Source organism: Aythya ferina, assembly GCF_964211825.1.
Source record: "Aythya ferina genome assembly, chromosome: 12".
Classification (NCBI taxonomy): Eukaryota; Metazoa; Chordata; class Aves; order Anseriformes; family Anatidae; genus Aythya; species Aythya ferina.
This window is the reverse complement of record NC_140308.1, coordinates 9,173,217-9,200,912: the sequence shown is the minus strand read 5'-3', so window position 1 is coordinate 9,200,912 and position 27,696 is coordinate 9,173,217.

Sequence of the window (27,696 nt, the reverse complement as noted above, 5' to 3'; positions counted from 1 at the left end):
CTGCCCGCGTGCTGTCCGAGAGTCTGAGCGAGCAGGGGAGGGCCCGGCAGATGGTGAGACACTCAGACCTGCCCTCACATCTCCCAAGGTGCTGTCAAACTGACGTATTTCTATAATGATCTACCTGCTGTGATGTTTATCCTCTCTTTCTTGAGTGTAACAGTCAGATTTGGGTACCAATTCCTGGATTTGAAGTATTGTGAGTTGTTGAGGCAGATACACCCCACTGGGGGTATACTCATGTTTTCCTTTGCTGGCAAATATCACTGAAAGGGTATATTCTAGGGTCCAGTCCACTGGAAATGTTATGTTATATAGATGTATATATAGTATATATATATTTAACATGAAAGCTTAGATAGTGAGGGAGAAAATGGCAGCTGTAATGCAGTCTTGTTTGATCCTCAAAAAACAAGCCTTACTAATGCCAAAAGGAAAAAAAAATATTCCATGATGTACTGGACTTCTAAGTTTTTGTTATCTGTACCTCTTCAGCCACTAGATGGTGGGAAAGTTGCAACATGAGAACACTCAGGGGCTTCATCTGCCCTCCCAGGGTTAGACCACAAGTGTAGAACCTAGGGATGGCACAAGAGGTGAGACTGAGCACAGCACTCCTGAAATGGTTGTGCAGTTCTATCATGAAGTGACATCTGGATTGTAGCATTGTGCATGCATGTGTCAGCTTTGTGCCGGAGAACCTAATCCATAATGCCAGGGCAGCCATGGAGAATTCACTTTAGTTGTAAATTTCATCTAAGAAACCAAAAAAAATTATCAAGAGGCTAGGTCATAGTAAATTCAGAACTACCACAGCTACGTTGCTAGCAGTGCTTATTTTAAAACTAACTCTCATATTCTGTCATGCTGACATACCCACTGTTTCGTTAAATAATTGACAAAACACCTAGCACACTTAAATGCAGCATGGACTGAGTCATTCTGATTTCAGTAGCTTCTGTGGCTTATTGTGTGAAGAGGAGGCGTGCAGCATTCTCAAAAAATACTGCATGCAGAAGGGTAAATCTTTCTTCCATAGTGCCGTGGAATTTGCTGAGCTATTTTTTTGTGTGGACATTTGGGGAAGAAATAGTTTGATTTGAAAATATCTTTAACAGGTTTATTACTCTCTGCTTTGTTCTAAAGGACAGGTTCATAAATACTTCTGTCTCTGGGATCCCTTGCCAGGGTCTCCGCTTTAATGTCAGATTCATCACCTCACTGGCCAGTTCACATCCCTTTTTGATCTCGGAATTAAATTGTAGTCCTGACTTCCAATGCAAATGACTGTGTTATCAACCCTTAATGATTAAGGTAACTGCAGTGCAGACTTCAGGAGCATCAAATGATGACGATGCCTTTGATTTATATGTCACCTTTCATTTCCGGGGATCTCCAAGCACCTATAACTTCTGGCAAACGTGTGCTGAGTTAATGGGTTATGTCACAGTCTATTCAGCAATAATTGGTAAGTGCTCAGAAGAAAGACTGACTGATGGGTGAGAGGGCTCAGAACTTCAGTTATCTTAATGAACAGTTTCTTGGACTTAACAGAAGTTACCACGAACACAACTGGAGCTATGAACTTATGAACTTTAATTCAGTCACTCATTGTATTAAACACTGAGTTTGGTGGCAGTTGGAAGACTTGGCTCTTGTTCTGTATATGTACATGTATGTTTTTATAGGAGTCTGTGTACATATTAATGATATACATACAACCACTTCTGCTCTGTAATTAAGCAGCACACAGTGGTTTGGGATGCTAAATGAAAACCAACACTTTATATGAAGCTGTTAAAAAATAAATTAATATTCAATTACCTCACTTTACCAGGATGCTAGAAACAAATATTTAGAGCATTCTGAAAGGTTGTAGGAGATGTATTAGAAAACAAATATTCAAGGCTTTGGTTTTACACCTGGCCTGGCGTATGTATGACAGAAAACTGACATAGAGATTGAAATAACTTTTGTAAATAGCAGAACAGGGGTAACTGGAAGTGGGAAAAAAACACCATGAAAGGCAAACAGATTGCTGTCGAGGAGATGGTTTTGAGATTATTCCAGTGTGAAAGTTCTTTTTAAATTAGCAATTGTGATCACACATACATTGTCTCATGTATATACGCCTCTTTGTACATTTCTTACGCCTCTTTGTTACTGTACTTTTAAACCTCAATCATTTTTCCACAGAAGTGAAAATTGTTATTAGCATCTGTTGTGTATGCATAATTACTGTGCCTGTTAAAAGGCTTATTTCTATTATTTCCAGATCTCTTCCACAAATCCTTACACTGGTAATTAGTATATCTTACAAGTACCGTGGAGTAAAAAGGATCATAAATTTTCAGCATAAACCAAGAATTGCCTTCTGATGACTAATACCGTAGTGGGCACCATAAAAATAATAGTATTAGGAAAAAGCAATAATCCCAAGCTGTGTTTTACTATGTATGTTGCCAAGGAGATCTGGCTTTCTGAGAGACTTTTGAACCTGGACTCCTCTCACCAAGTAGAGCAGAAATGTCAACAAGGTGATAATTTTTTTTTCAGCTAGAAAAAAAAAATAACCTGTGCAAATGCACCTTGTTATACCTGTATTCTCCTCAAAGAGGGCTGCTGACTTTTCAGCTCTAGGTGAGTGCTGGAAGTTGATACTTTTAAGCAAGAGGAAGGATGGAGTTGTGGAAGATGATGGGTGAAGTCACAGAGGGTTCAAACATGGCTTGCTTGCTGTGTCTGTAGCGGTCTTTTGTGTGTGCATACAGTGAGCAGCAAGTGGGCATATCCTCAGAGCAGTGTTTTATACAACCATGTGTTTGTGTCAATAATAATTTCATAAGGCATCAGAAAAAAAAAAAAAGTGGAATAAGCATTTATTGCCAGAATGCTTTGAGAAATCTCCAAATATCACAAAGCCGTTATAGTGATTCCCATTGAGTACTCCTCTGTTTCTCTCAGGAGACAGGGCTGAGGAAGAGAGGGTGTAGGGCTAGCACCACTGTACCAGAGCGAGTTCAAGCTACCTGCATCCTTAGGAAACGAATTGTGCGGGCCTGAAATTGTCTGTGTGCACAGCTTCTCTCTTCTTTTTATCTTTCACAAATCTCAAAGCACATCCAAGTGATGCTCTTCCTTAATTCTGAGTATCGCTGTATATTCTGGACAGATGTTCAGATGTTTGCCATTTCAGCTTGTGATATCAGGAAGGAGCTTAACTGCTTCTTACCTTTTTTTTTTTTTTTTTTTTTTTTTTCCCCAAGGAATAATGGCTTAATAGTTTTGAAACCCCTTTTAGCCAGGTTTAGCTGGTCTCATTTTCCCTCATAAACCCGATGCAGGTCGCAGCAGAGGAGCTTAAGGAATGGTTTGGAGCCTTTCCATTCTCAGTGACCTCCATCAGCTCTCACCTCAGCTGGGTCACTGCCCTTGTCTTGGAGAAGTTGTTACAAAGCCGTGAGTTTCACTAGTACAGGACAAACTTTTGGAAACTGTAACTGAAGGAGATTGAAAAGAGAGATTCGAGTATCACTAGGAAGCCGTACGAGTCAGCAAAAATAAATGTCAGGTATCTGGTATCAGAGGTGTGCTTCCCGAACTTTGAAGTGTGCAGCTAAATGTTACATTGACATATAACTTTAGAAATCCAGACATAATTATTGGCTAATCATTCTGCTCGTGAAGATATTACTGTCATTTGCCTGTTGCTGTTTACTATTCTTCATTAGTATCTAAAGGTACGAATTCATGCTCTGTCTCTTTGGTTTCATACAGAGACATCCTTGTGTCACCAGGGCTAAGTTGTCTTGCTAGTTTGGACAAATGTCCTTCTTTAAAATTCAGTTTTCCTAAGCATTGTGACCAGAATGATCTCATTCTTTGAGTGGCTAGACTGTGTGAAAGAAGTTTGAGGGAGACAAAAAAAGCACTTTCTGGAAGAACTGTTAAAAGATACCCATTTTTCACAGTTATAATAGAACCTCATAATTAATTTAAATGAAATTTGTTTTCCATAACACAGATTTTTGGGTGTAAAGTATGTCCTTTGAGAGAGGCAATGGGAAACAACCTCTGTTATTTTTGATTACCTTTGTGTTTTGCTTTTTACTCATTATGCTAATTTTATGCTAATAACCTTCTTACATTAACTTTCACTTTATACTGCATAAACTGACAAATAGAGCAATATTTATCAAGCATAAATATTAAAAACACTATAAAGACTTTTAGGCTTCTAATTATTATGCTAATTTATCTCTAAATTATTCTCGTATTACCACCCTACAGTTCACTGTAGAACATGACACAAAAAATGGTAAAAATACCAAAGTTCTATTCCTTAATGCTATTAATTAATCACATAGGAAGCCTGTCTATGAATAAAGAAAAGGCCTAGTTTATAGCATTGTGGATGTAAAGATAAAGAATTCATTTTTTTCAGGCAAGCTGTTGAGCCTTTGTTTATACTATCATAAATATTAAGGAAATCCAGAGTGCTTTTTATTGTAAGAGAACAGGAAAACCTAGTATATTGGATGGAAATTCCTTATATTGAGCCAAATTCTTAGTATTTCTTTTCATACCAGTGTATTTATTGAAGTCAATGAGACTATTCATCAGTGTGTGGGTTTTGGCCTCCCTCCTGCTTTTGTATTCCACACATGGGGTCAGGTTAAGTCCCCAGGCCCCAGGTACGCACATTCATTTCAGTGGCATTATGAGGCTGTGATGAGGGCAACATGTCCCCAGTGCCTAGAAGGACTTATTACATACATGCTAAGTAACTTACAATTTTTGAGAGCTGCTAAACATCAGGGTGTTACTGTTGGTCAGTGGGTGATGGAGGCAGCTCAGGGATCAGCCTCAACCAGTGCTCCACAGAGTTAAAGCTGCCGTAGCGGAGCTACCAAGACCTTGAGGTGTCTTTTATGAGGTTGAGCCCTGTTCCTACAAATGGGCTGGGTGGCTGCAGAGCTGTGTGGCTCTGGAGTGCTCGTTTGTAGAGTCAAAGTTTGTGACCACCTTTCTTTTCAGGTGTAGAGGCTCCCCATCTTGCCTGTAGCAGTGAGCAAATTTAATGCAGAAAAATAGTTGAAGTGTTAGAAATATGCTTTTATTCCCAATATCCCTTTGCTTCTTTCCACCTAAATATGTGGATTTCTTCAGAAATTCTTGTTTTAATAGGCTTGTTTAGGTTTGTTTGTTTTCTTTTTTTCTTTCTTTCTTTTTTTTTTTTTTTTCTCCAAGCTTTTTTGAATTTGGGAACTAGTGACAGTAACAAAAATGCTTTTATAGCAGTTATTTTGTATACCTGATTTTTCAGTTAACTCTTCACTTAATCCATCTGCAGTGAAGCAGACTTTATCTTAAAATGATCCTTAATTCACTACAGCTAAATTTACAGTAGGTTTTCTGTTAATGTCAATAATAACAGTAATTATAGAGGTCTACAAGTATGTCTCTCTTGGCCAGCATAAAGTTTGCTATCACAAGCACAGAACTGATTCCCTCCAGTGGAGGGTTTCGTACATGCAAGCCATGGGGAGTTGCTGCTCTGTGAGGAATTGCTTCTCTTGCAATGGCTTGTGACAATCATATTGTACTGGGAGATTTTGTGCAATGTGTTATTATCCAGTGTCTTTGTTAACTGGAAACAAATGAGTGTGCTGTGATAGCATAAAGAAACATGCTCAGCTGACCATCAAGTCTTCCAAATAATACTGTCATTCAAAATCAGTGCTATAAAGAAGGGAGAGGTAGAAATCATGTTTGATCAGAAAAAATGTAAGAATTACACAGGGATACTGGGCAGCAGGCAGGTTTGCTATTGACTGACGGATGCCTGAGGAGCAATGATGTTGTAGGTAGGTGGGCAAGCTGAATGTACATTGAGTTATGAGGGTTATGAGGGTGTATGGATGGAAGTGGAGGCCAAGCACTACAAAAGCAAAGCTTCAGAGAATGGCCTGCTGAGTAGCAGCTACCGCATTCCTCTTCCTTGATCAGATGTCTATGTGATAATGGTTTATGCAACAGTCTTGGAAAGACATAGAGTCACTAGGTCCCATACTTAAAATTAGTCATGGGCTTAAGAGGTTGAAGGATAAAGGTGCCATTAGACAAAGAGCTGCCTGTCTATGTATCAGTATAGATAAATATGTATATGAAGGTATATATAGCTATGTAGCTTGTCTGTTTATATATTCTTTATTTTAGATGTTTCATACTAATAGCTTGAAAACATAATCAAGTTTCTGGTGAAAATTAATGTTTTATTAAAAGCCAGTACCTATTTCTTCTGTGTAAGAATCCAAATGAAAAATACTTTGATGTTTTTGATTTTTTAACTGCCAATGAGTGTTTAAAAATAACAAGAAAATATTCCTGATGGAAACAGCCAGTAGCAATTTTGAGTAACTGTTTGCAGTCTGAGGTCTTGTTTTTGCAGAGAACCAGCTATTCATCTCACCCAGAGAGGTATTGATTCTTGTATTCATCAGGGGAATGCCCTTCACTCTAACTAAAACCACAGTAACCCTCCTTAGCTCTGCTTATAGTGAGCAGCGTGGAGATTGAGAGGAATGGGACGCTGGACACTGCCTCTTCTGGAGCTCTGCTGTGCAAGTCCCAGGCTGACAGGAGATTCTTCTTTTTTTTTTTTTCTAAATTTGAATCAAATCAAGAGGAGAGGAGACTTGTAAAGTAGCTAAGGCATTAATGAAAATGGGGACATCTTTTCCTGGTAACTGCATATATAAAACCACAATACTACAGAAGGGGAAAGTTTACTTTTCAAGGGTGTACTCTACCACCACTACGGTTTTTAGCATTGTTTTTATACTTCCTAACAGTTCAGCTTGCTTTAAGGGCTTGGTAGACAGTCTTCATTCCACAAATAGTGGACAAAACTTGCCCTGTACCCTTGTAACAAAATGGATTACGGACAGAGAGAGGATTTAAAGTCATTTATCTGATGTTTCATCTGATATGTGCAGAATTCTTTTATAAAAACTATGTAGAAAGCTGAGGTATTTTCCATCTGAAATAATGTATGCTTAATTAAATAAACTCTGTATATGTATGAGAGAGAGAGGAGGAAGAGGGATTTTTCCTTCTATCTTCTTACTTTTTGGAAGTTTTGTATTCATTTTGCAACTGGAGAGTCACACCGATGGAAACAGCCCAGAATAGCTGTGAAATCAATCAGCAATCCAACAGTTCTGAGCTCTGGAGTAACCTACTAGGGAAAAAAAAAAGAACACAATATATTAAATACAAATCCTAAAAGATCAGTAATGTGCCAAACAGGTTATTGCATTCAAGACTCTTGATAAAGATGATTTAACAGGGTGAAAAGATCGCTTCTGCAGATCACAGAGGGAAAGGACTGTGAAGAGATAAAAAAGGCACATGCCATAAAGAGATAAGTGAACGTTATCTTTTTTTAAAGGTTTGAACTTACCTCCTGATTGTTAGCACTTTGTTGTATTTCCATAATCAAAATTCTGACCATTTTGATGCAGAGCACTCCTACCTTTGCTCTCTTCTGTAGTCCTGTAGAAGCAGAATAAAATTAATGGAGATGTTAGGGTACCTTGGCTCTTGGTTTGCATGTTGTTTCATAGACAAATAACCAGTACAATTTTAGACTAAATATTTTGTGGCTATTTGTAAATTGTGATAAATCCCTCATGCTTGTTTGTTGCCGTTGTTTTTTTTTGTTTTGTTTGTTTTCAGTAGGCAGAAACTGAATAAATGTGTAAACGTATTTCTACATTAAATAATGGGTGGTCAGTGGACATCAAAATATTAGCTCCTTCAGAAGGCTCACTCAAATTTATACCCCATTCGGATGCCAGTTTTGAAAATATGTCTTCTGCCTACCTACAAAGAGAAATCTGTCCTTCTGATGAAGCGTCTATCTGTTTCTGTTGCTGGAAGTCTTTAATTGCTTTGGTCAAAAAATCATTTTCTTCAGCTCCAAAGCATATGCCATCTGCCATTCATTGTCTGTTTCACACTCACCATTGTTTACAAAACTGCTGTAATTCTGTGGGATTTTTTTTTTCCCATATCAGTTATTTTGAGATATTTTGTGAATTTTGCAGTTTGCAAAGTTTCTTAGGGAATTTCCCTTTTCCCTTTTCCTTTTTCTCTTTTTTCTTTTTTCTTTTCTTTTCTCTCTTTTTTTTTTTTTTTTTTTTTTTTTTTTTTTTCTCTTCTTTTCTCTTTTCTCTTTCCCTGTTATTTAACTTCCTGGGAATAATTTGAAATGATTACTGCTCTTTCTTCAGGAAATACTTTACTAGAAAAACAATTCTCCTGTTTGCTTGTTTTAAACAATCATTGTGTACCTGTAATTTAAAAGTGTAGGAGGCAGAAAATAACTGTTTAGAGAATATTGATAATCTGAGACAGTCCCAAGTTAAAGAATCAGAATCCTATTGTGCTTAAATGCAGTAACTGCCTGGAGCTTCATTCTGGGAGTAAGTTGCTCATAGATACAATAGAAATGAATGTCTTTTTTATACATTCGATTTGGAGTCACAGGCTTATCATTAAAATATATGTAACCGTTTTAATGGTCAGTAAATAGCTATGTTAATGTTCAAGTGGGCAGTGCTGCCAAATAAGAAATGAAATACAAGTACTAACGTTACCTTAGGCTGCTGCCTCCTGCATTATTTAACTGTTGGGTGTAGCACATTTCTTAGGTATTGAAGCTCTGTGACTGTAGAGGAGAGAAGCTTAGGTTCAAGTCTGAGAATATCAAGAAGAGTTTCTGGGCAGGTTAGTGGAAAGGATATTAAATATGATGCTGAGGATATGGGCCTAATTTAAAGAATCATTTTCTGTTGCACCCACAACTTTATTCTTTCATCTCACTGACAGCACAAATGTTTCCATCCATTTCATTTCATCTTCTTCCTTCTCATCTCAGATATTTATATGTTTGGATGGCCCCATCATGATAAAATCCAGCTGCCTCACAAACAGAAATATCATTTACAATTTCTCTTGCTTGCTTCTTTCAGAGTCTTCGGGGAAATGGCTTGATTAATTCATAGGTTTTCATTCCTTCATTTGTTTGTTTATGTGTGTGAGTGAGTGGATGTGCTGCGTAAGGATGTGTGTGACTAAATTATTGAGGGAAAGCTAAATCAAAGAGATTAAATTTGCCTTTAGGGTGTATTTAAAGTGCAGACTGCAATATAGAGATATGCATGCATCCTTAAAGGAGCTGGTCTGGGGTACTGGAAACTTAGGTGAGGGGAAATTCTCACTCCCCTCTGTGTCTGACAGTCTCTGCAGGATGGCATTTCTGCTCTCTGGCAGTTTGAGAGTTTGCGATTTAGGGATGAATGTCCCAGGTTTCAGTGCCAGCAAGTAGCTCAAAGACTTCTTGTTTATACAACTTTCATAAGTTTAAAAAGAAAAAAAAGGTTTGTTTGTGACTGAATCTGCCACATTTCTCACTGGTTTACAGAAGTTTCTTCTCATACTGCTAAACTCTGGGGAACCAAAAAAAAAAAAAAAAAAAAAAAAGGAAATAGAAAGAAAAAGAAACCGTGTGCTTTCAAAACCTTTTGAGAGTTTCCTCTTCTTTTTTCCTTACTCCAATTAAATCTGGTTCCAGTGATTGTACATGCAAATGAAGAGAGCTAGTAGGTCTTAAGGGTGGTTCTGTAAGGACCAGACCAGTCCTAAAGACCTCGGCAGACATTTCAAACTCTCTAGCCCTGCCTTTACACTTGTATGAGACCATTTCAACCACTGCTGTGCAAGATGGAAAAACTCTTCTTCTTAGCAGAAGGCGAAGCAGTCTGGGGAGAGTCAGAATAGGACCTGTGGTTAGGTGGGAAGAGAAACCACAGAATACTTCTGTTGTCTCGCAATGGGTTTACCAGCAAGGAATTGATTGTCATGAAATACCCCAGACCTGGTAACCCTCCTGACCCTACCTGAGTCATTCCTGTTAGTCCCCATTGATCACAGAACTGGGAACAGGGATTGCGTGATTCAAATAACCTTCTCCAGGAGTTCAGTCTACTCTTTTTCAGTGTCTGTGAGTCACAGGAGAGCTCTGGATGTTCTGCAGGGAAGCCATGCACTTTTACACTCATATCCTGTGCAGTGCTGCCGAGATCTGTGTTTTCCCTCCTGTTTGTCTGCAAAGCTTCACCCTAGAAATAACGATAATTTGCTCCATGGGAGCAGTCCCATCTTAAAATCTTTCTTGAAAAACTGTTTTTGGAAAACAGAAAGAAGATTATTTAAACAGGGAAATAAAACAAGAACCATTAGTAAACACAGAATCCCTTTTAGACTCTCTTTTCAAATTCTTTCCTCACACAAATCTTTTCTTATTAAGTTTTGATTTTCAATGGTTTTGCTTGGTTAGACCTCTAAGATGTTTTTATGACAAGCATTTTTCAGTTGTGGAAGCTGTCAATCTTCAAAGCTCAGTGTGAGCAGTACGTCTGAGCTGAATCAAGAGCTCACTGCCCCTGCCTGCCCAGGCGATGGGCACTGCGCTGCCTTGAACACCACTGCAGCTACTCACAGGGTGAAAATGGTCATTTGTAGAGGAATTTTCCATAGCTTTGTCACTGAGCAGCAATTACTATGGCTGTTTTTTTCTGAATAGCTACAATTCTCTTTCTAGAAGACGGTGATTGTGAAATCATTATGAAGTATGTGAATTGGTGCTTGCTTTGCCATTCTCCCTGTATGTGAAGGGCTGAACTGACAGAGAGCAAAACTGTCTGCTTAATCAGCTCCCTTTCACAATTAGCAATGCCAAGAAAAAGAAGTGCACGTAGAGTATGCTGAGTCTGTGCTGTCTGCTGCTGGCAGTGGGAACGGCACCGTAATAATCTACTTCCACTGTCAACATCAGGAGGGACCTCTGGGTGTGCAAGAGCAGCTACAATGTGCCATATTCCAGCAGTCCCCAGCTGGAAAATGGTTCCTACCTGGGGAAATTACACTTGGGTACAGATAGATAGTAAGACTAATGACAATATCCTATTGATAAAAGTACATCTCTTCTAAAAAAGTGAGGGAAGAAACTTTACATACACAGCCTGCACGAGGAAGAGAAATTGGAGTTGGCAGCCATCAGGGAGGCAAGGAGGAGAGGCCCCCCTAGGATGGTAGCACAAGAAATGTTGCTGAGGGGACTGCTGGCCGCATCTCTGACAAACCAGGCAGGCTGACAGTCAGTGTCATGGCACAGAATGAACCGCTTTGATGGACAATGGTAGAGGGTAAAAGAAGGGGATTCTGAAATGGCATTGCCACCGATGGCAGCCACAGCAGTGTACCTGCAGAAGGCCATTAGCATGCACACGCCGCACGCTGTGCCTCGTGGGCTGGTCTGGGCCGCCGCAAATGAGTTTGCAAAAACAAATGGCTCTGGTCTGGCATCTTCAGCACCGAAGGGCTGACAAAAACAAAAACAATATTGTTAATGGAAAAATGAGACTGTGGCTTCTCTGTTAAAGCCTAGGGATCTAAGGCTTTGTCTGATGCATACTAAGGAATGGAGAAAAGTCTTTGGTAGAGGAAAAGAGATCTCAGAAAGGGAAAGAAAATAAACAGAAGGAGAACTGATACTCACATCATGATCTTCCAGATTCTTTGCTGTGTGATTGCATAAGTTTATTTTCTGAATTTTTTCTTTTACTAAATGGATTGTTTCATTTCTTCCTGAGAAGTGGTTTATTTCTATATTTAAGCAAGTGGTCCACAGGAATGACTTCTAAAGCACTGAAGCAACTTTGTAGCTTCAGTGCCGAAGGCCTACAACAGCTCTTGTTTAGGAAGATCTGGTTCCCTTCTGCCCATTGCAGGGCTCTGGTTTCAGGCAGAGCTTTACCCAATAGTGATGATAAACATAAGGAAGAAGTTTAAATATGTAAGAGCATGAACATGTTCATGTGTTTAACTGGCAGCATGTATTAACTTTTTTTCCTTATTCAATAGATGCAGTAACACAATAAATGGGTGTAGCTGTATGTTACATATTTAGAATAGATAAGTTCATCGTGTTTTTGGGATGAGCTTGAGCAGCAAAGAGCCATAAATTTCCCTGCTACAAAACCATCCTAAAAAGATCTGTGCTCAGTTTCTTTCCTCTGTTGCCTTTTTCTTCAGGGGTGATATTAATGTATTCCTGGTGTTGTGCTGATAGCAATTAAAACTTTCTATAAATGCTTCCAAAGATGGTACAATGGGAGTCTGAATATGTCATCGAAGCTATCCATTACTCTGGAGATTGATAGCCTTTATTTTATATCTGTACTAGGATATAATAGTAGTCAAATTGGCTATTTTCACTCAGGTGGAAACTCCTCCCTTTTTTGACAGATGACATCTGTAGTGTCAGTTTTCAGATTAGAGATCTGGTCTGCCCTATCCTGCCCTATCCTTTTCAAAATCCTATTTTTGATAGATTCCTTTACTACCATTTACTATCCTGAGGCAGCTCAACTGTTAATGAGCATTCTTCCCCTTTCCTAGCATTGCAAATACAGACAAGGAGGGATGCTAAGTTCAGTTGGTGGTTTCATAGAATAATTTTGGTTGGGAGGTAGGTCTTACTCGTAGTGAGTCTAACTGGATAAGTTTGTTCAGGACTTCTCCAGTCATGTTTCAGTATCTCTAGGGGTAGAGACACCATAGCCTCCCTGGACACTTCACGGTATTTTATTTTATTTTATTTTATTTTATTTTATTTTATTTTATTTTATTTTATTTTACATATAATCAAAATTTCCTTTTTTAGGAGATTGCATTCAAATTACAAAATGATTCTTCTCAACTCAGTTGGCACCAATAGCTGTTTTTCACATAGTTTGTTCACAAACTGTTTGTTTTTCACATAGCAAGAACTGATTTATTTTCTGCTTTTCATGAGGCAGGGCAGCCATGCTTCCACGATTATCAAAAAAGTCTTTTGCTTCTATTGAAACTTTCTCTTTGAGAGTTAGTTGATTGTGAAGCTCTTTGGAAGGCTTTGAAAAGGTCATAGCCTCAATCCTCAGCTTCGAGGAGAATGTCAGGCGGCTTTAAAGGGTCATTTTATATCCAGCAAAACATGAGGTGATACAGCTACATACTTGTAATTTGTCTTCAGCAAATGTTTTCTCTAAGCTGCAAGAATGTTGTATTTATACTTTTAATGTATGCTGTATTATTAAGCTCTGACATTAAACACCTTCATGCCACTTTGGAGGCACTGAACTTTGCTAATCGCACCGTAAAAGAAGGAAAGGGGAAAATTTCGAAAGTCTTATGGCACGTTTCTTCCTTCCTGTTAACTCTGGAGGTCTTTTCCAACCTCTGCCATTTTGTGATTCTGTTCATGTTGAACTGATCAAAACTTTCAGTGGCCAAAACTGAAGACATAGAAGCTCAATGATCAATTTAAACTACAATAGTTATATATATAATTTATTCTTTACACTGTACATGGAAAACTTTAGTGACCAAACTTCTCCATTAAAACATTTTCTACTTCTTCAGCAGGAAAAGGAATGCTGTTTGTGATGATGCCAACAGAGATACCCAATCTTGGCACAAAACCACAAAAGTGAAGCCTTTACAAAAACAGAAAACCAAGCAGAGAGATCTTCAGCTGATAACGCCCTCTTTCCTGGGTATACACACAGCATAATCCTTGATAGATGAATGTTTTCTTGTGAAGAAGACTCCACCGTGCTGCTGAGGAGGCCTAACAGGCAAGTTAAACATTTAAAAACTACACAAAGTGATATATGGTGTATAGTGGAGCAAAGTAAGTTTAAATGCATTGAATATCAAATTCCTAGAAAAATCAGTTATTGTTTTAGATTACTTGAGCCTGCCAAGTAAGTACAGCTGGGAAAAAGATGTTGAAGGGAAGATGTTAAGGGAAAAATCCAATGAGTCAGCACGTAGGGCATTCTGATGTTTATTGCTTAACCTACTAGACTGTACAAGATGTTGGCTTTCAGTGCTCTTAAGCTCCACTCTTGAAACAGTTTCAGTATAAATAAACAAGCGGAGTAATGAGACACGCTTCCCATGCCATTTCAGCTAACTTTTCCTCATGTACAACCAGATCTGCTTTGCATGGGCCACTTGGGTATGTATGGATCCAGAGAAACAGTTGTGCAGGTATATAGTAAGAGTTCTCACCTAAGAGGTGGGATACTCAGTTTATAGTTTCTGTTCCAGTAAATGCCTAAGAAAAAATTGAAAGATTATAATTCCTTATACTAACAAAAATGATGATTTTCATTAAAGCACACTTTAGTGAAGGTGCAAACTCTCCTCAGGCATTCAGGATTCAGTCTCCTCAGGCACAGAAAGGAATTGTCATATGATCGGTTTGAGCTGTGAATCTGTCTCATTTTAAAATAATCCTTCCAAATGAGTAATGCTCTTTCTTCAACTCCCAGGGTAACTTAACTCTACAAGTAGGAAAAAAGAAACCCAGCCATAATTCCCGTTCCTTTCTTCCTCCTTGTGCTAAGTTCTCTCACAAACTTTGGAGGATCACTTACGACCAGCCACTGGCTCTAACTTTTCCCAGTTGGTCTCCCAGCGATGAATTGGCAATTAGCCTTTGCCTGCTACGCTAATTGACCTTTCCCCTTTGTCTTTTCAGCTAATTACCAAAGTAGTCTAGCTGGCTGTTTCTCAAAGGCTTACATAGTGTTAAGATAATAGGAGGCTTCAGGCTGAAACGCACATAGGAAGAGACAGTTTTTCCCCACTCCCCTGTTTTTATCACATATACCGGTTCTCTAGCTGATCACCTTGTCATAGAAATTGGTCCGAGGCTCCTATATCCTGAGGGTGTGAAGTGCTGTGCTGGGGACTAATAAAGACAACTAACTTGACAATTCTGGCATTTCCTTTCCTGTTAGTTCCTAAAATTAACTTTTCATCATTTGTACCTCTCTAGACAACTAAAATATAGTGTTTTAGTAGTTAATTTCAGATGATTTTTTTTAAAAACAAATTGATTGACATAGATTTCTCCCTTCTTTCCTTTTTTGTCTGCCAGGCAGCTAAGCTGGATACAGGTAAGTCTCACAACCCAGATCAATCAATACAGTGATAAAGATTAGGTATCAGCCTTGTTCAAAAGATGGGATTTTCATCTTAATGGCTCAGTCTGCTGAAAAACAATTCTCTTTTGGTTTTGCCAGATATAAGGACATAACCTTGTGCAAGAGAAAAGCCCTTTCAGTCTTATAATAAAACAGGTTCCCATTAAGGTATTAAAATAGGAATTTTTATCGTTATTGTGAGAAGTTTTGTTTCTGAGCCTGTCTTGAATGCCACCCAAAAAAACAAAACCAAAACAAAACAAAAAAGCAAAATGAGTTACTCTAGTCAGTTATAGTCAGGACTGTTTATATCAACATTATTAAAAACAAACAAACAAACAAGAACAAAAAAAAAGTAATTACTTTCCAGTGTTACAATTTTCCAAAAATTAGCAGGGCTTTTGTCTTGCATGGCTAATTTAGTTTGCTGCTAAAGAGCTCTCTGATGAATACATCTTTTTAATCTTAATAGCATTAGATGGACTCTCCTAGCAGTCACTAGTAAAATAATTAGAAGAGTTGGACATATGAAATCTAAATTAATAATTTCAATGACAGTTCTCTCAATAAGAGGAGTAAACAACGTCTGACATGTATTTCATTTTTTATTTTATAACATTTGGTGAGACCATCATATTGTAAGTCTGGTGTTTTTGATTTGTACTAGTGAGAAACAACACAGACATTCTATAAATCTCATCACTGTAGTTTAGGGGTATCTTTATTTTAGAGTGAGCTGTTATCGTGGTAAGGCCTGATTCTTAAACATGTTGGAAGAAATGTTTATGTACCCATATGATTGCTATATGAAACTAGCTTTTACAATTTTCTATATTAGAATTTCAAGAATATATGCTACCATGATATATAGTTTATTTGCAGACTGTAAATGTCTTGGTAATGTTTGAGTTAGCTAAAGAAGTTCTGGTGGGAGATGATGTTCAAGACATGGTTATGTTCAGCATGGAGTATGTTCAGTTGCCATGGTTATTTCATGAAAATATATGTGTAGTTTAGTTAAGTCCCTGTATAGTTTAATTTGCATCATAAATAAAAATATATGGGTGCAAACTTATCACATGAAACAAAATCTTTATAATCCCAGGGTTTATGATAATAAATTCAAACTGAGGTATATATTATGCACAGATAAACAGAAGCAGTGGCAGCTAAGGTAACAGTATTCATCTTTTTTACATAAATAGCAAAACAGGTCAGAAATGCAAAACAGGTCAGAAATAAATGAGTTTCTAGAAGCTGAAGTGATGATGTGATGATCTGAATTTTTGAAATGATCTTGTGACATTCAGAATTACTAATAATGAACTTGGCTCTCATCCCCCTCTCTCCTTTTTTGTATCACTGAAAGAGCAGCAGGACAAAGGACTAAAGAAAAAGAAATGTGACCATTCTGGTTGTGCAAACAAGGACTTAGAATTAGTTGTTCAGCTGAAGGTAATTTCTTACATGATCTCTCAAATCTTTACTGTTTATATTTCTGTTTAAGCACTGAATAACCTTGATAACAGAATGTGAATAATGCCTGAAAGGAAAATAAAAGTTTGCCCAATTATTTCTTGCTTCCAACTGCTTAAAAGATAACATTTATTATGTTGTCTGATTAAATGCATAAACATGAAATATTTATGCCTATGAGTCCCTGTTTATAAAATACCTGGTTCTTTCCTGTGGTCTAAAGGATTTAGACAACCCATTAAATAGCAGAAGAGGGACAGGCTTCATCTTCTTCTCTTCCCTCTTCATTTCAGCATTTGCCTGTATGAAGTGTTCATGTGTATGGAAACCAAAACCATCACAGGGTGGAATAGAACTCAAGTGTTCTGAATTGTGACAATTTTGATTTTCAGAACTGGTATTTTTATTCTGATTTGGAGAGGTCTGAGCAACTGTGTGCTCATAGATTGTGGTGGTCTGTATAAAACAATGCAAAAATACAATTTGCCCAAAAGGTACGATAGAATTTTAGTTGGATATAAATAAAGATAAATGTTTTGGAAGAAGTTAGTGATGTCAAGGTTTCTTCTTTTACTGTTGGACATTTTAAGCGCAAATATAACATCTCAAATATCAGGTAATGTAGAACAGATGTAAAAAAAATAATGTTGTTCATAGATAGGATGTATAAAAAGGACGTGAGGGACTTTAGATACTAAGTGATTACAGTGCAACATGAGCAGCAAGGCATAGCTCCGAGGGGGAACGGATTGAGTAGTGTTTAGTGATTTCAAAGCCAATACCAATTCCAGAGCAAAGGCAGAGATCTATTTGTGAGTTCTGGTGATAATGCGGATAATGATTCTGCCAAGTCAAATGCACATGCTGACCAATATAAATGAGTTACCAAGGCCTAGTGAATAATGTCCTGGTGATGAGCCATAAATCAAAGTGCAATCATCAATCCAAAAGGCCTAGAATGGTTTGGTAGTAACTCTCAAGTTGGTACAAATATTAATATGAAAAATAATGAATCTGCCAGCTTAACGCAGGGGTTTGCTTTGGATAAACACTGTTAGAATTTGGGCTGTCCAGTAAAACCAACTGACAGATTTGTTTGTCATGTGAATAATATTTCATTCAATGCATTAGAACAACCAGCAGTCTCTTATCAACGACAGCATGTCAGATTGATGAATACTATATGATTCTCACAAGTATCCTGATCAATTATTATTTCTTAATGTAATTATTATCTATTAATTGCATTAATACAGTGTTCAGATATCCTGGTCATAAACACTGATGATTTGTTCTTGCTGCTGAAACAAATGGGAAAAGGGTGATCTCTGTCTCAAAGCAGTCTAAATCCAACTAAGATGAGGCAATGGACAGACAGACAAACTGAAAACTACAAGAAAAAATGGGGCACTTTTGGTCTGTGAGATAAGCAACGATCTTAGGACACTAGCAAACTAATCATTGTCAGTTTTTATGTCAGCATCACAGAGAAGAGGAATGTTAAAGCAACTTTTGAAGGAGGATGATGCATTACTTGGGCAGATGTTTGTGGAAGCTCCTTTCAATTGTGGTAGCATGGGAAAACACGAAGGGTGTTTTTTAGTCTTGCCTCTTTCAGTCAAATCATACAAATTATCACTCTGAGTATGGGACAGAGAGAATATGGAACATTTGGAGTGTTGTCCGTCCAGTTGGCTAACTTGAACTGAATTTAATAAAATAATAAGATTCCAAAAATAGCAAAGAAGTCATGAATATATGCAAGGACTAGTACAGAAGCCTATTTAATACCACTGTGGAGGGAAAGGCCAGACAGGCAGTGCTTTAGACAGTCAGGCAAGGGTTCTGCTTTATAAAACACCAGAGAATCCAAGCACGCAATTTAAATCTATAAAAAACAAGGTTCACTAGTTCTATTGCTCACGCGATCACTTGTTCCTGTTATTAATTTTCCCAGTGGCACTTATTCCAGTATAGTTCCATGGCTGTACAAGATGTGTTTCATCTACAGCCAAGCTGTGAAACCCTGAACTTTCTATTTATTCCTTATTTCTTTGTGTCACATAGACAAAAATGAATTTTCACTAAAGTCAATTTTGCCATAAGGCAAAACTAGCTTCATCTTTCCTGCTTCCTCCCATCTTATTTTCCCAAGCTGCAATTTTGTCTGTGCAAGATAAGAGGTAGCGATAAAATACTCTGACAATAATCATGTCCTTGTGTTTTAGTGCTTGGATGTAGGCTGTCTTCTTTGACATCGTTTGTAGCCCAGCTAGCCAAGAAGAACAGCTGCACAGGTCAGTTTTCTTTTCTACCCTTCTCCCCAATGTTTTCAGTAGTTCCAAGGGTTAGATTTCCAGAGAAAGTGCCCAAATGTAACCAAAGTTATTCTGAAAACTCTTTTTAAGAATTCCTGGACTATAAACATTGCTATCCAGCAGATATTTCCATGTAGTGATTGCTATGCACTCCAGCTCTTGTTCTTACACCCAGAAGTAGCCTCATTGACTCATCAGTGTGGCAGTGAAACCCCCAAAACCAAATTGAAAGCAAAACAGTAAGCAAAAAGCGCCCATTTCACATTTTGAAGTTTGACTGTTTGTTCCAAATTGTTCTGTATAGACAGACTTCTAAAAATAAAAGTTGTTAATACAGACAGCAAATAAGTACTCTTCCAAATAGATTTTATTTCAAAATACCTATTGTCCTTCCCTTTATGTTCGTATTATGGAGAAAGTTTACTGTTGCTCATGAAGTTACTACATTGAGAAAATTACCAACTCAGCACTATAATTACTTTAGGAAAGCAGCAAATAAGACAGCTTCACATTGTTTAGACAATTTGATTACTCTTACTCATGATTTCAGAATGTGATAATCTAAGTGTTGCTTTAACTTGAGTGCTCAACCATCTTCCACAGTGATTTATACAAACAAATGAAATGTCAAGTTGAGATGTTCCAGATTTAGATCTCCTGAAGTTCCGTGTTGCTGCCCTTTGTTACAGACACTCTGCAAACCTCCTCACCAGCTAATGTATACTATTACAGCTCTGAGTAAAGCAGCAGGTTTCTGTATTGTCTCTAAATTTTAGCCAAGACTACTCAACTTTTCTGCAACAATAGAACTTTACAAGAAAAATGGTCTTAACAATAACCATGCACACAAAACTACTTGCAGACTTCTTTGTCTTCTGGAGAAAAATACAAATTTAGTTAATACGATCTATTCTCAAAAAAAAAATAAAAAAATAAAATAAAAAAGGTCCTCAGACCTTCTTCCTAAGGGAAATGTGAATTAGCCACAAAGGAATGAAATATATGGCTGCATATCAAAACACTAGGATGAAACATGCAGCTGGGAGTCTGGTAAAATGCTGTTCTGCAGTTTAAAAATCTGAACAAAAAGTAAGGCCTTGGGAGAAGACGAAACAGTTTTGACAATTTATGACTAAGAAGATCAGATGCATCTTTTTGAAACAGATAGCCCAGTATTCATAACTGTGTGATGCCATGAAATATGCATGATCACAAATATAGAGAACATCTATATACAGTAAGAAAGAACACAGAAAGTTTTATTATTTGTCAGTTGTTGTAAAAAGATTCTACATTTGCTGTGAAAAATGTTCATGGCAATACATGAATGTATGTGCTTTCTTGGAGTCAGATTTCTACACTTCCTTACTTTCCTGATGGAATGAATCCTAATGGATTTTATCCAAAGACTAATAGAATGAATCTGATTTTGTTTATCATTCATGAGTATAGGTCTTGAACTCTTTTTGAACATGGGAAACTAAGAAAGTGTTGTGAAATAAGGCACCAGGACTATTCTACCTGTAGTACATCTTGTTTGCATGAAAACAAATGTAATACTTCAAATACCAGCTACCAGCTAGACAAGATATGAATGTATTTTAACTATTTTTTTTCTTAATTCCATTTGGAGGCCAAGGGAAGAAACATATATTGTTATTCAGCTTCCCTCTCAAGAGAGATTTCATACTGACAGATACTTGGGATTCCAGCTGTGGGACAGAGCTATTTGTGTTAAAACTTCCTTTGTCAATGTAAATTGTGGCATAATTCCAGAAGTACCTACGGTTTCTAGCACATTATTGAAATGGGACATTGCTGCCTACCAATTGAAGCTTCAGACTAACTGTATTGAATAAATACCCAGAAAAGCTGTATAAGCTCTCCAGTGTACTGCACATTTGACCTCTTTGTCTCCAGAAATGAATAATATTGAGTTCAGATTTCTATGTCCCATTCTTTCTTACATCTAATTAACTAGACTAAGTTTTAAGTTCTTATCTGCAATAGTGCACAACAGATTGGAAGAGGATTTTTTACAGGCAGCGTTGATGCGTGGTGATCAGATATTCTCAAGGTCAAACAATAGAATAATAAATCAGCAATAGCTGTATTTTATTGAGCAGTAGTGAAACACTACTGCTAGAAAGCTGAGGAACTTACACTGCAGTTAGAGAATTTTTAGTCTATTCTACTCTTCAGAGTGAAAATGTGTATATATATTTTTTTTTCAGTACGTATAGAATGCATTGAGATTGTATTTCTAGTCTTGCAGTGGACAGGAGGAAGAACGACGAGGTGATGTTTGTTTTTCTTTCTAGATGAAGATGGTAAGTAGTATCAGAGCATTGTGCAATGCCACTGCTAACCAGCTGCCACCTGGGCTTCAGAACAGTGACCGCTGTGCTTTGAGCCCAGTGATCTAGCCTGGTTTCACTTCCACTGCAGTCCACCCATCCAGACTGCATGGACCCTGCAATGATACCAGCCTGTCACAAGAGAGAGGAAGGAAGGTGAGGAGTGCTGGTGGTGTTTGCACCGATAGAAGGGCGTGAGCAAGTGGAGGGGTGGAGAAGCTGCTGCAAGGCAGCATACTTGGGTATCCTGAGGGTAGGAGAGTAGTGTGATAGGCAGCTTGATAGGCAGTTGAACCGAAGAGGCTTTTTTGTAATGGGGTTAGAAGACTGTGGTTGTAAATACAGATGTAAATCAGAAGCGAGATAGAAGTTAAAGATCAAAGGAAAGAGCAGGGAATGAGGGAGTAGGTATGGGATGGAAAACAAGTTACAATGAATAGATATCAAGGAGTTAGGCAGCTTCGATCTGTGATAAATAAACAAGGTTCAAGACATATTGAAAATACGAAATCATTAATTCCAAATTTCTTCTATGTAATGCAAATATGCAAAGACCCATGTGCGAGACATTTTGCTACCAAGTTGCCTCTTAGGACTGAGTATCTGAAACTGGAAAGGATTTATCTACCAGAAGTTCAGATGCTGTGTGGCATATTAAGTGAATTAATATGCACAACATTGCATCTTCTCTTCCAAATTAATAAACAGCACGTTCATTTCTTTTCTACTAATTGAATGTTTAACTTGTTTGTCTAAGGCCAGTGATAGGTCAGTAAGAGGTTAGGAATAAATATTGCTTGTTTTCTCCAGAGCCCTGAACTGTCGCTGGGTTTCATATTTCCTCCAGCCTGTCTCAGTGCAATACTATTTTGCAGACAGATGAAAGAATTTCTTTCATTATTAAAACAAAAGGGCAAGTAAAGAGTTAGGGAACTGATAATTATATACAAACTTCTTCCCCAAGGGCAGAAGAAAAAAATCAATGTGTTACAGTTTTTTTTCCCAATATAATTAGTGACTTTATGGAGAGCAAATTAGTATACATACTTTCTTTTTAGGACTTTACCACGGCTGGAGTTTATAGCTAGAGGATACTTGCTTTTTGTATTGTTCTTTTGGTTGGCTAGGGCATCTGAACAATGGGAAATGGAGAAATAGTACAGTTCTAAAAATTAGATAGTTGTAGACATATTTCTAGGCTACTTTGTTTGTGAGCTGGTTTTGTTACTGTTTAAATTTCTCATTTGCTTAGGTTGGAAGTTGTTGAAGCTTATAAAGAGTACCAGAGTGTTTCAGGAACCACTTCTACATTTTTAAAGGGATTTTGGTACTGAGGTTGGAGATGATTATAACTTTACTTTATACATCTAAAGGAACCTGCCTTTCTTAAACACTGCCAGTTGCGAGTGTAGAGAGAGTGAATCCTTTTGTTGGCAGAATATGAAGTTGGTTCACAGAATACGAATCTGGCTTACGATATTCTCTCTTTATTGACTGACTACATAAGGTATATGTAAGTTCAGGTCTATGTCTGATTTGGAGAAGAAATGAATTACCTTGCTTAATAGCAAATCTGTTCATGTTACTCAGGAGGGTAGAGACAGAATAGCTGCTTAGAAGGATTTTGGAAGAAACAAGATGTGTATGAGTTCAAAGTAGTAGAGCTGTTTTTAAGGGCACCATTAAAAATCTTCCTTAAATACATTTCATATGAAGGAACTTGGATTGACTGCATGGTACTGAGAAAACATCTCATGTATAGTGAGCAGGGACCCTGCTGAAAATTATGTTCTTACCTCTGCTAAGACAAGGAGAAAAGCTGTCGCACTTCTCATTTAAGGACCTGCCCTGGCTCAGCAGCCCTCTCACTCTTAGCCATGGCACTGCCATTCAAAGAGCAACATTTCTAGCAGCATGTTGATGACTTTACTCTCCTCTTTCTTAGACATGCTTTGGAGTATTATTTGCCTGTTGTCTGTGATGCAGAATAGACCTGTTGATGAACAAGCCTTTCTATTCATTGGATAATCTCTTTTATGAGTTGCGCAAGGAAGTCAAGAGGAAATACTTGTTCTACATTTCTGTGGTACCTGACAAGTGCACTTTTGTAACCTGGATGGAAAGCTCTCTTTTGAGCCACCTGTGTTCACTATTTCTATCTGTATCTTGAGCATGGAGACTAAGCTACTGTAAGCTAGCTTTGAACTCATAATCCTTTCATATCCTCTTACTCTTCTCATCCACTATCTGCTAGTGCTGTCTCTTGGCTTCTCTACCAGTACATGAAGTTATCCTACTGTATTGCTAGCTCCATGCTCTACCCTTTCTTTGCACTCCATAATACATTCCATCATCCATTTCACCAATTCTATTTTGTCTTGCACAACTTTTCCCTCTTACCTTTAGAAAAGCATCTCTTCTTCATTCTCATGCAAGAGTAGGAACCTTATTTTTATCTCCCTTCTGTAACTTAGATGTAATTCCATCAGTCCCTTCACACAGGGCAGCATCCCTAGAGCCTGGGTTGACACGGTGAGCAGTGGGCCATGGGCCCTGCCGGCGTAGGCCAGCAGGCATTGTTATGGGAGGAGACATCACGAGGTACTTTTGCTTGAGAATAGGCAGGTTGAGGTGTGTTTAAGAATAAAAAGGGTTCCTAGATATAGTCACTTAGAGAAGTTCACCCAAAGTTTGGCAGCTGGCAAATACATCTTCTGAGGGAAAGGGAGGAAGTTGGTGGGCAAGGCGCGCTTTGTGCAAGATGAAAGCATCTCCTGATGCACAGGCAGATGAACAGTGGCAAACATTATATGCAGAGTAGTGTTAACATGGTCTTGCAGCTCGTGAAAATTGCAGGTGGTTAATCCATACGTTATTAGTCAATGCATGGGAATGTGCAGTAACTCAACGAAAAGAACAGCAGTGAGGAGAAGGACAAAGTGCCCAGTCTGGACTGGGCTCTTCGACTCAGACCTCATGAAATTCCTGCTAATCTGAGCATCATCAGTGAACATTTTCCACAGTTAGAGTCATGAGTCACAGAGGGATGTTTCTCATGTACCAGAGCAACTCCTAATCAGTTTTTTAAGGTCAAAGATCCATCTGCAAAATTCACTAATGCTGAATCTGTTCTGTTGTTTCCTTTGCTTTTTTCCACTGTGGTTACAGTTTCTGTAAGTTAAATGTGCTGGAACACAGAGGGCAATAATTTGAGAAAAGGTTCATTTTAAGGGTAATCTACCAGACTGTGAAAGCCAGAGATATTTTTACAAGTTTGATTTACAGAATATGTACCATTACTTATGGGGCAGCATACCCATAAAGGTTCGGTGACATTTAAATAAACTAACAGATGAGGGGTTATTCCTCCAACTCAAAAGCAAATGAAAAGCACAATGACAAATGGACATTTTGTACACTTCAGTAAGAATACAGTAAAGATATTTCATATGGACAGAAAGAAAACACCAGACAGTCCATAAGCTGAACAGTGAACCTTTGCATGCTACTTGGTATAGCAGAGTGGATTTATTACTTAAATTAATTCATCTCATGAAGGGCAATGGTAATTGAGACCTCTTTGTGTGTTTTATAGTGTGAATACTAATGTAATTAAATGCTTAAAATTAAGAATAGATGAAAACTTGATCTGACAGTAGTAACTCTGCAAAGACAAATTGCAGAGCACATAGCCAGTGTATGAATCTGTGATTAATTTATACTGCCGTTTATAATGCGCTAAGTAGCTGCATGCCAATTATTATGGAAACAAATTGTGTTTATATTAGCATGTCTGAGGTGATCATTGATCCCAAATAGCATTATTTGAAGACTAATAGAGAGAATAATGAAGGAATAACATTCTGCCCTGCAGCTGTCCAGTGTGTTTCAAAATGGAAAGTGAAACTGGCACATTTTGGGTTTCATTGATTTAATCAAGAAACAAACAAAAAAAGCTCTCTCACTTTCCATCAGTAAGATTTTTCTTGTCACAAGTAAACAGCTTCTTTCATCATCACCAACAAAAACATGAAAGTCTCTTGGAGGGGCATAGACTAGAATGTGAAAAGACAAATCTTTGTCATTCTGAAATGAAGTCATTAGCTGGACTCTCACTTCTTAAAAAGATGAAGATGGAAATTCAGTGGAAATTCTTTAAAAAGCAAGAATTTTGCTGATGAATGATTGATTATTGAAAATATGCTTGTAATTCTTTTCCTTTATTATTTTTTACTTTCAATCAAAGTTCCTGAACTAGTAGTTAAGGCTGGCTGCTTCTGATTTTATTTGCTGATTTTATTGCTAAGGTGTGGCTCTAATGATTACTATGATAAGTGAAGTCTGAATTTTGAACCTCTGAATCTGAAGTCATGTTGTAATAAAGGTGTTGTTTTAAAAGATCTTGAATTAAGTTCTGAATAATAGAAAGAATGGAAAAGCTGATGATTTTGATGGAGTTAAACTGTAGACAGATGAGATTGTCTTATCCTCTATTCTTCCCATTTTTTTTAATTTAAATTTCAATATTGGAAGCCTTCAGCTCACAACAAAAAAGCTAGTCAGTTTATTTCTGACAAAGTGAACTGCAGAATTCAGCAATGATATTGTTGAATGCTGTGATATCATAACTTTGATTCCTGTGGAATATGTCTAATAATAGGAATGTGTTATAATTGTCTGAAAGAAGTGATAGGGCAGCCACAATTCTTCCACTGGAGAGAAAAAAAAAACAAACAGTCAGAATAGGTTAAGGAAAAAAATTAAGCAAATACAATTGCCCTTTTAAAATAGCTATTTCCCTCCAGTGATCCTAATTACTTAATGAAATAGGCACATTTGCACTTGAGTTTTGAGGGGAGGCCTCAAAACTGCATCAAAATTTAATTTAGCAGCTTGCTAATGTCAACCACAGCTTAACACTGAGGCATTTGGTAAGGTAGCTTTAATTAGTGAGCACATGAACCAAGCTATGATACAATATCTCCTTCACCACCACTGGGGAAGAGTTTGATCTCATGAGGTATGTAATGTTAGATTGATTGGAGAACTAGAAAATCCTTGTCCAGGGGCCTGACAAGATACGGACTGGAGCACACTAATTGACCCATTTTAAGATGGGCTTTATGCAGCTTTCCAGTTTTGGATGTGCAACCGTATGTCCACAATTACTTGCAGTTATGATTAACTAAGAAGCCAGATAATTATGATCAGGTGATTAAACAATAAGTATCATTCTTGTTTTACACTAAATAACATCTGTAAGATGAGACGTCGTCTTTCAAAATCAGGCCTAGTTACTTACTCCAGACACTTTCTGAAGTGATTTGCATTTCCTATGGAGGTTGGTTATTGTATTTTTTAGACTAATGTATCAATTGATGGAATTCTTTCACTGATGTAAAATCAACTTGGTTAAGCACTTCCTAGGGAGCAGTTACTTAACCTTTTTTTTTCTTCTTCTTTTTTTTTTTTTTTTTTTTGGTGTAGGCATTTCTTGATCCTTCTTGTCACCTTAATAAAGACTACTCTAGAACAACTCACAGTTTATCCAACTTCAACGATAAGCAAGAAGGGGACAGACTCTTTTGAAGACTACTTTTCCTTGAAATAATTATCTTGACTTGGCTGACTGTAGTCAAGATTGTCCTGACACTTTGAGAAGATAACATGGGAATTAAGACACATGGGGAATTTTCCCTTTCCCTTAATTCTCTCAGTAGACCTGTGGGTGGGACATCAAAACTGTTTCCAGAGACCCACTTTTCTACAGTTGTAGTTCTTAGCTTGGGAGCAGAAATCCCCTTCTGGGGCACTTTTGTTTTAAAATATTTCTTTAATTGTGAACTGCCAAGAACTGTGCTGAGACTTCATGGTTTTATCTGCTTTAGCACAGCTGAAGAGATGTGATAAATGCAACCTGTTATACAGCACAATAAGACATAGAAAGCTATAGAGGGAAAAGACTGAAATGATAGGCTATAATCAGAGGTGAAGGGAAATGTAGTGCCACACAAATACCTCTGAGAAATTTGTTGAACAAACTCAAGCTCTTGTATAATTAGATGACAAGATTTATTTTAAACTATGAGGTATGAGTGTGACAGCACTATAATTTGTCTTAAATAATTTCTTCACACCCAACAAGACACGGTCTTCAAAGTTCAGCCCTGCTATGGATTTCTTAAAAATGAAACCAAACATTTTTACACCTAAATTGGGTATAGAAACTGAAATAAAGCTTGCTAAAAGACAGGTTCGAAATTTCCTTTTAAGATTAAAGAGATTACTTGATTTAGTGAGGTAATTACTCATGCTTTCCTATCTGATTTCCTCTAACATAGTCTTGTTGACAGCACCTGTTTTATTTTTCATTGTGAAGTGATGTGTGCATACAGAGCTTAAAAATCTTGGGACAGGGCATCAGTGTATGGTCTCCCT